This window comes from Palaemon carinicauda, chromosome 3 (assembly GCF_036898095.1).
Source record: "Palaemon carinicauda isolate YSFRI2023 chromosome 3, ASM3689809v2, whole genome shotgun sequence".
Classification (NCBI taxonomy): Eukaryota; Metazoa; Arthropoda; class Malacostraca; order Decapoda; family Palaemonidae; genus Palaemon; species Palaemon carinicauda.
Genome location: NC_090727.1, coordinates 114,845,658 through 114,853,157, shown reverse-complemented (window position 1 = coordinate 114,853,157; position 7,500 = coordinate 114,845,658).

Sequence of the window (7,500 nt, the reverse complement as noted above, 5' to 3'; positions counted from 1 at the left end):
ACCACATCGGCCACCACAACCCGTAGGGCTGTAGGCATTCATTACTGCTCTCCCTTTCCTTTTATTTTCATCTTGTACAGTATTACTACCCTTTTTCAGTATTTTTCCCTTTCAATAGATAACAATATGCTACTTCATTTGGTATTCTATCAATGCCTTCTGTAGGTTTAAAGAGGTACTCTATGCATGTACAGTATGTTTATATATATATATTATATATATGTATATATGTATGTATATATATATATGATTATATATATGTATTATATATATATATATACAGTATATATATATATATATATATATATGTGTGTGTAATATATATATACAGTATATATATATGTGTATATATATATATAGAGAGAGAGGAGAGAGAGGAGAGAGAGGAGAGAGAGAGAGATAGAGAGAGAGAGAGAGAGAGGAGAGAGAGAGAGAGAGAGAGAGAGAGAGAGAGAGTGTTCATCTGAAGTTTCAGATGATTTTAGATATTCAAGTCCCATGAAGTAATTTTGAAGTTTTGTACCGTAGTGTCTTTATTGACCTCGGAAGCTACTTGCCTAAATGGTTTTGTTTTTACCTAACTATCAGTTTACAAATGCTACACACAACCTTGTATATATATATATATATATATATATATATATATATATATATACATATATTATATAATATATTATATATATATTATATAATATTATATATATATATATATATATATATATACATATATATATATATATATACATATATATATATATATATATATATATATATATATATATATATTATATATATATATTATATAATATATTATATATATATATATATATATATATATATATATATATATATATATATATATATATATATATATATATATATTATATATATATAATATATATATATATATTATATATATATATTAATGGTCAACTGATATAAGAATCTCGGCTAATATCTATTTGCTGTGTCAGATAGGTGTCATATCGAATTGCATTCGGGCAACCTTATCACATAATATGATCTCAAGCATTTGACTTTCCCATAAACCTTGTGCTTTTGTTCTATATAGATACAAGTTTACGTGTTTATTCTCGTAAATTGAACTTTTCAACAGAAACATACTTTTCTATACTTTATTCATTTACGTTTCATTTTTATCCCCATTTTCTTCGTGGTCTTCCTATTCTTAAAAAAATTAACATGCAAGCCATGCATGCTCCATATTGATTGTACATTATGGCTGGTAATGATAATTCACTGGAAGTGCGAGATAGTTAATACAGGAGGTATTTCCTACATGTTAGCCACAACGTGATCGACATACCCAAACAACACCATGGTTGTCCTACTTCCTCTTCCCCTAGTGTAAACACACGCATGCGCAGTAGGCAGTCTATTATTATCTTACGTTCTTGGGAACTTCGATCACAGTGTATTACTCTCTCTCTCTCTCTCTCTCTCTCTCCTCTCTCTCTCTCTCTCTCTCTCTCTCTCTCTCTCTCTCTCTCTCTCTCTCCGGTTTCACAGTTTATATATTCAGTTTTATAAAATTATTTTGATAATTGTTTGAAAATTGATTGAAAAAGTCATACGCTTCAAAAGTGACATAAATATTTTGCCATATTTAATTATATCCTTTCTATTGATAGATAGATATAGGTATAGTTAATATTATTAGAACTAGTTAAAATATATCTTGTTACGATACATACTATTAAGTTGTGTTTATTTTTTCAAGTTTTGTGACTTTTGTCATGAAATATATCAATTGTAAACAAGAAAATACTATTGGTTCATAAAATCTATTTATATAGGTAAATCATTTGCAAATATAACGATTTAGTCATATCACCTTTCTTTCTTATTGCCTCACTTTACCTGCGACACGGCCTCTAGTTCTGGTAGCCCGTAATGAAGCCAGTTAGCAAACAGTAGAAGGAAATAAAAAAAACAAAAGCCAAGTAAAAGGAAAAACAAAAAAAAAGCCAAGTAAAAGAAGAAACAAAAACAAAAAGCCAAGTAAAAGTAAATAAGAAATAGAAGACATTTCAAACGAAATAAAAAGACTAAAAGTAAATAAATGGAAATAGAAAACAAAAGTCATGTAAAAGGTAATAAAAAGGCAAACCAAATAAATGGAAATAAAAGATAAAAAGCAAGTAAAATTAAATAAAAAACAAAAACCAAATAAAAGGAAATGAAAAACAAAGGCTAAAAACAAAAGCCAAGAAAAGGAAATAAAGAGACAAACCAAATAAATTGAAATAAAAATAAAAGCCAAGTAAAATTAAATAAAAAACAAAAACCAAATAAAAGTAAAAAAAACAAAGGCCTAGTAAAAGGAAGTAAAAAGAAAAAAGTAAAAGAAAATAAAAAAGAAAAGCCAAGTAAAAGGAAATTAAGATACAAACCAAATAAATAAAAATAAAAATAAAAGGTAAGTAAATTTAAATAAAACACAAAAAACAAATAAAAGGAAATAAAAATACAAAGGCCTAGTAAAAGGAAGTAAAAAAAAAACAAGTAAAAGAAAATAAAAACAAAACAAAAGCCAAGTAAAACGAAGTAAAAAAACAAAAAACAAAGGCCAAGTGAAAGGAAATAAAAAACAAAAAGCCAAGCGAATATTTAGTCCAGGGATAAATCCGTAACTTTCAGTCTCGTCAGTTTACTTAATGCAATCATTCAACTTGGCGTTTGTGTTTGATACCATCTGTCAATCCCTGTTTGATTAAGGAAACTGTTGTATCTTTTTCGATAATTTAATTGATTTTTCATTTCTCATTTACTTTATCTGTCGCTAGTGTTTATCGCCTTTACAAGAATATGTTTATCACTTTAAAAAAATTGTTTTTTTTTTTTTTTTTTTTTTTATTTTTTTTTTTTTTTTTTTTTTAAGAATTGGTTTATTTCAGTTATATAGAATGTCCCCAACTTAGAAATATCCGATTTACAAATATTCGAAGATACAATCACTAATCCCACTGAATAACAAAGATAAGACTAAGAAATACTTTGATAAAACAATATTATATCATTTAATACAGTGAGCAAAATGACATTTGTAATAACCTTTGATCTATTTCATATGAAACCCGACTATTTGTTGACTTATGTAGCTGGAAATCATAGGCATGGGATTCAGGTTAGGCCTACCCTAGGCCAAAATTTTACAAAATTGTACTTGCAAACAGCTTCATGGTACCTATTAAGATTGTAAGTTGAGGAACTTCTATATAAGGTATCCGTGATGTGTGTTCTTGTGAGGAAACTACCCTGATCCTCTTTATTCATTGAAGGAAATGTTCCTTTTTATGTTTGTACAGGAACATTTTTACCCTAAGACGACTCCTACTCATGTTTTTTTTTTCCTTTTGCATCGTATAAGGGGAGGGAAGGGAAGGGACGGGGGTGGGGGTGGGTAGTGTCGTCAGTGCGCCTCCAGGAGTGTACTATAGACATTACTTGAAGGTCCTTGCTTCGTCGTTGCACTCACTTAGAAGAGTGGTACTAAGCCTCCTCGCCAGCTTCCTTTCATCTATCTGACTGCCTAAACTCTTTAACCTTATAATACAACTTCAAGGTTTTCGCCAGGTATACATGGGTGGTGATAGCCTCCCAGGCCCCAGCACTAAACCGCATGGGTTAAATTCATAATTACAAATCAAACCATCTTGCATTCTCCTTACTTTTCTATGGTTTTGGCTTCTTTCACTCTAAATAAGAAAAGTCTCTGATTTTCCTTTAATAGCTAATACCATTTTTTACAACCATCTTTTTTTAGGTGTCTGCTCTGGGCTTTCGTTTACCTGAGCATCTCGCCCCCCTTAGAGATGTTTATCTCCACTTTCATCTTTGTGTTTATTTCTAAGCATCCGTAGTCACGTCTCCCATGATTCTTGTTTATTTATTTATCCATATATATTTCTTTTCATAATTCTCTCTCTCTCTCTCTCTCTCTCTCTCTCTCTCTCTCTCTCTCTCTCTCTCTCTCTCTCTCTCTCTCTCTCTCTCTCTCTGGTGGTGATATTCATTGTAGAATATACAGGTCAAAAGGCAGTGGAATATTTCAAGCCTCTTCCTAAGTTTTTGAGTTCTGTCTTTGGGTGTTTGCGTATATGGACATATTTAAGTATACGCAGTACTGAAACTAACTAAATATATGAATCTATATGCGTACATACATACATAAATATATATATATATATATATATATATATATATATATATATATATATATATATATATGTATGAATGTATGTGTATTTATTTGTATGTTTGTGTATGATTGTACGAACCGGAAAGTAACGTCATTGGTGTCCGAAAGACGATGTGAAGTTTTGGAACTTCTCCCCTTGAGGTTTATATTCAAACAGACCTGTTCATCTCTGAAGCATCTCGTTTTCTTACTTACTTTTTACTTTTACGGGTTTATTTCTCGCCCTCCTTCAGACACTAAAAGTCTGTTCAGGCGGGCCTTTGTTTGTGAAAATAATTTCTTTCCAGTTAATATTTTGCTCTGTATCTTATCAGCTATTTCGCTAGTATTTGTATTCAGGCTTAATAGTTTTCAGGTCACTCTTATAACACTTTCTAAAAAGATAAGTCTTCAGGTTTTTCTTGAAAGCTGCCACATTTTTGCTATTCTTGACATCAAGTGGAAGGTCGTTGAAGAGTCTCGGTGCAGCATAACTAAACGTTCTTCCTCCTATTGCATGATTCACACTAATTTCGAATAGTCTATGTGGGTCATCGGCATGTCTAACTCTTATAGCAGCGCTGGTAGCTTGAGGTTAGGGGACCAAGGAATCACGAAGATATTTAGGCTTGTCACTTGTAAGTGCTTTGTGAGTCAACAAGCAAATCTTAAATTCAATTCTAGCCATAACAGGTAACCAATGTAGTTCGATCAATGCAGGAGTTATTCTCTCCCGTAATTTAATGCCTTTTATCAGTCTATCCGCCAGGTTTTGCACATTTTGAAGCTTTCTTAGTAATGTTTTGGGCAATTTATAGTTCAGAGAATTACAATAATCAAGCCTTGATATTACGTGACTTATCACTAAAATTTTTGTACTGCCCTCTGTGAAATATTATCTAATAAATGCTATGTTTCTCAGGTGATAGTTGCACAATTTCACTGTGTTCATTATTGGGTCCCTCATTGACAAATTACAATCTATCAGTACATCCAAATTTTTCACAACAGACACAATCCCAAAATCAGCGTCACCAATTTTTATACTTTGAATTAACTGGTAATTCTTCAAAGCCACCTTTGTGCTAAAAACATACATTCTGTTTTATCATCATTTAATTATAGTTTTTTCCTATGCATCCATGATTTTATTTCAGTCATTATCTCATCAATTTTCTTCTTTGTATCTTGTGTTGTTGAAATTGAAAGGTAGAACTGAGTATCATCTGCATATAGTTTAAAGCCCACTTTTTGGTTTTTCAAGATGTGTGATAGCTCAATAGTGTATATGTTGAACAAGATAGGGCCCAGAACACTACCCTGTGGTACACCTTCATAAGAATTCTCTCACTAGATCGGTTTCCAGAAACTTCTACAATAGTCTTCCTATTCATTAAGTACCTTCGCAAAAATTCCAGTGCTTCCTCAGTCACTCCAATAGACTTTAAGTCGTCAAGTAAGTACTCGTGCACTACAGTATCAAAAGCAGCACTAAGATCTAACATAATCAAAATTCCACACTTTCCCTCATCAAGAAGACCTATCATATCATTCATTATTGAGCATAAGGTAGTTTCTGTAGAGTGATTAGCTCTGTAGGCCGATTGATTTTCCGGGAATACCTCTAACTCATCAATATGCGCCCATAATTGCTCACTTATGATTTTTTCAATAAGCTTCGACATGTAGGATAAATTTGAAATGGGCCTATATGAATTTAGCTCGTTTACATCACCTTTTCCTTTGTATATTGGTTTTATCAACGCAGTTTTTTTCACAGCTAGGAAAACAAGATTGTGATATACTTAGGTTAATTATGTTCAGGTAAATATTATATACAACTTGCTTGTTTGGAGCTTCACTGTTTGGGAAAGGGTCGTTTCCACAATATGTATTCTTCATCTCTCATAACCTTTAACAAGTCGCACATATTTATTTCCTTAAATTTTATTAACTTCTTACCCTCCTTCACTGGCATAACTGACTGTCCTTCCAAGTGATTTTGGGGGAACTTCTATAAATTTTATCAATTTTTTCATCGAAGAATATAGCAAATTTCTCTGCACAAACATTGTCAGGCAAGACATGTTTTTTCTTTAATCCCATCAGATCATCAAGCTTTTTGTGAAAGTCCCTCTTGTTATTAGTTTTTTTTTACTTTCGCCGTTGTAGAATTTTCTTTTTGTTCTTTCTAACAGGATGTTATAGTCATTTCTGGCCTTATTATATAGATTTCTGGCTTGTGAGGATTTGGCTCTTTTCCATCTACCTTCCATCTTACGTCTATGTCTTTTTGCCTTTAACATTTTCATGATTTTTTTTTTTTTTTTTTTTTTTTTTTTTTTTTTTTTTTTTTTTTTGTGATATGGTCTCCCATAGTTTTAATAAATCTATTTTCCTTGTTTCCATACGTTGCTTCAAGAGCTCTGGTATGTGCTGGCAAAATGTTAACATTACAATAATGCTGAATATGCCTATTTTTGGAATCTGGAGTCACGTGTCAAAGCTAATTTCTTTAATGGAAATTCTCTAAACATAAGAACAGCTTAGAAAAAAAATATAGACACATATGTTCTTTCGTGGTATCTTAAAACACTGTTCAAGCCAACACTTCTCGTATCTATCTGGAGAATAAAAAAAAAGAAAGAACATCATAGTAAGGAGTTACATCCTCTCAATCGATCATAAATCTTTCCAATCTTTTCAGTTTAGTTTATACACAATCCTCCATCATTCCCTTCATGTTCAGTTTATCTTTCTGGCTCGTATCTTTAAAGCTTGCTGTATACTGAGCCCGAACGGACGCGCCCGAACAGAACCGAAACGTCCGATAGAAATCGAAAGCATGAATTCTTTACCTGACTGCGCACACTGGGCCAGAACAGAACGGAACCCGACGCAGTATTCTTTGAAAGATATTTTTTCTGAAGCTTCGGCGGCGGTTCTGTTCCGGCTCAGTGTGCGGCAAGCTTTAAGGACGATTCACACCAAGGTCTATTCACACTGTGCGCTTTGTTTAAGTTTCGTTTTCGTAGGGCTTTCGTTCGTAATAAACTATTATTACATAGAAACTAATAGAGCTGTTCACACTACGGTTCGGTCTTCGCCCATCTTTCGTATGGCTTTCGTTCGTACGCCTCGGATACGTTTGGAAGAAATCTCCGACGTACGAAAGGTATACGTATCCTACCGCTGGGTGTGAACAGAGAATGAGTATCTTACCGCTGGGTGTGAACAGAGAATGAGTATCCTATCGCTAGGTGTGAACAGAGAATGAGTATCCTACCGCTAGGTGGGGA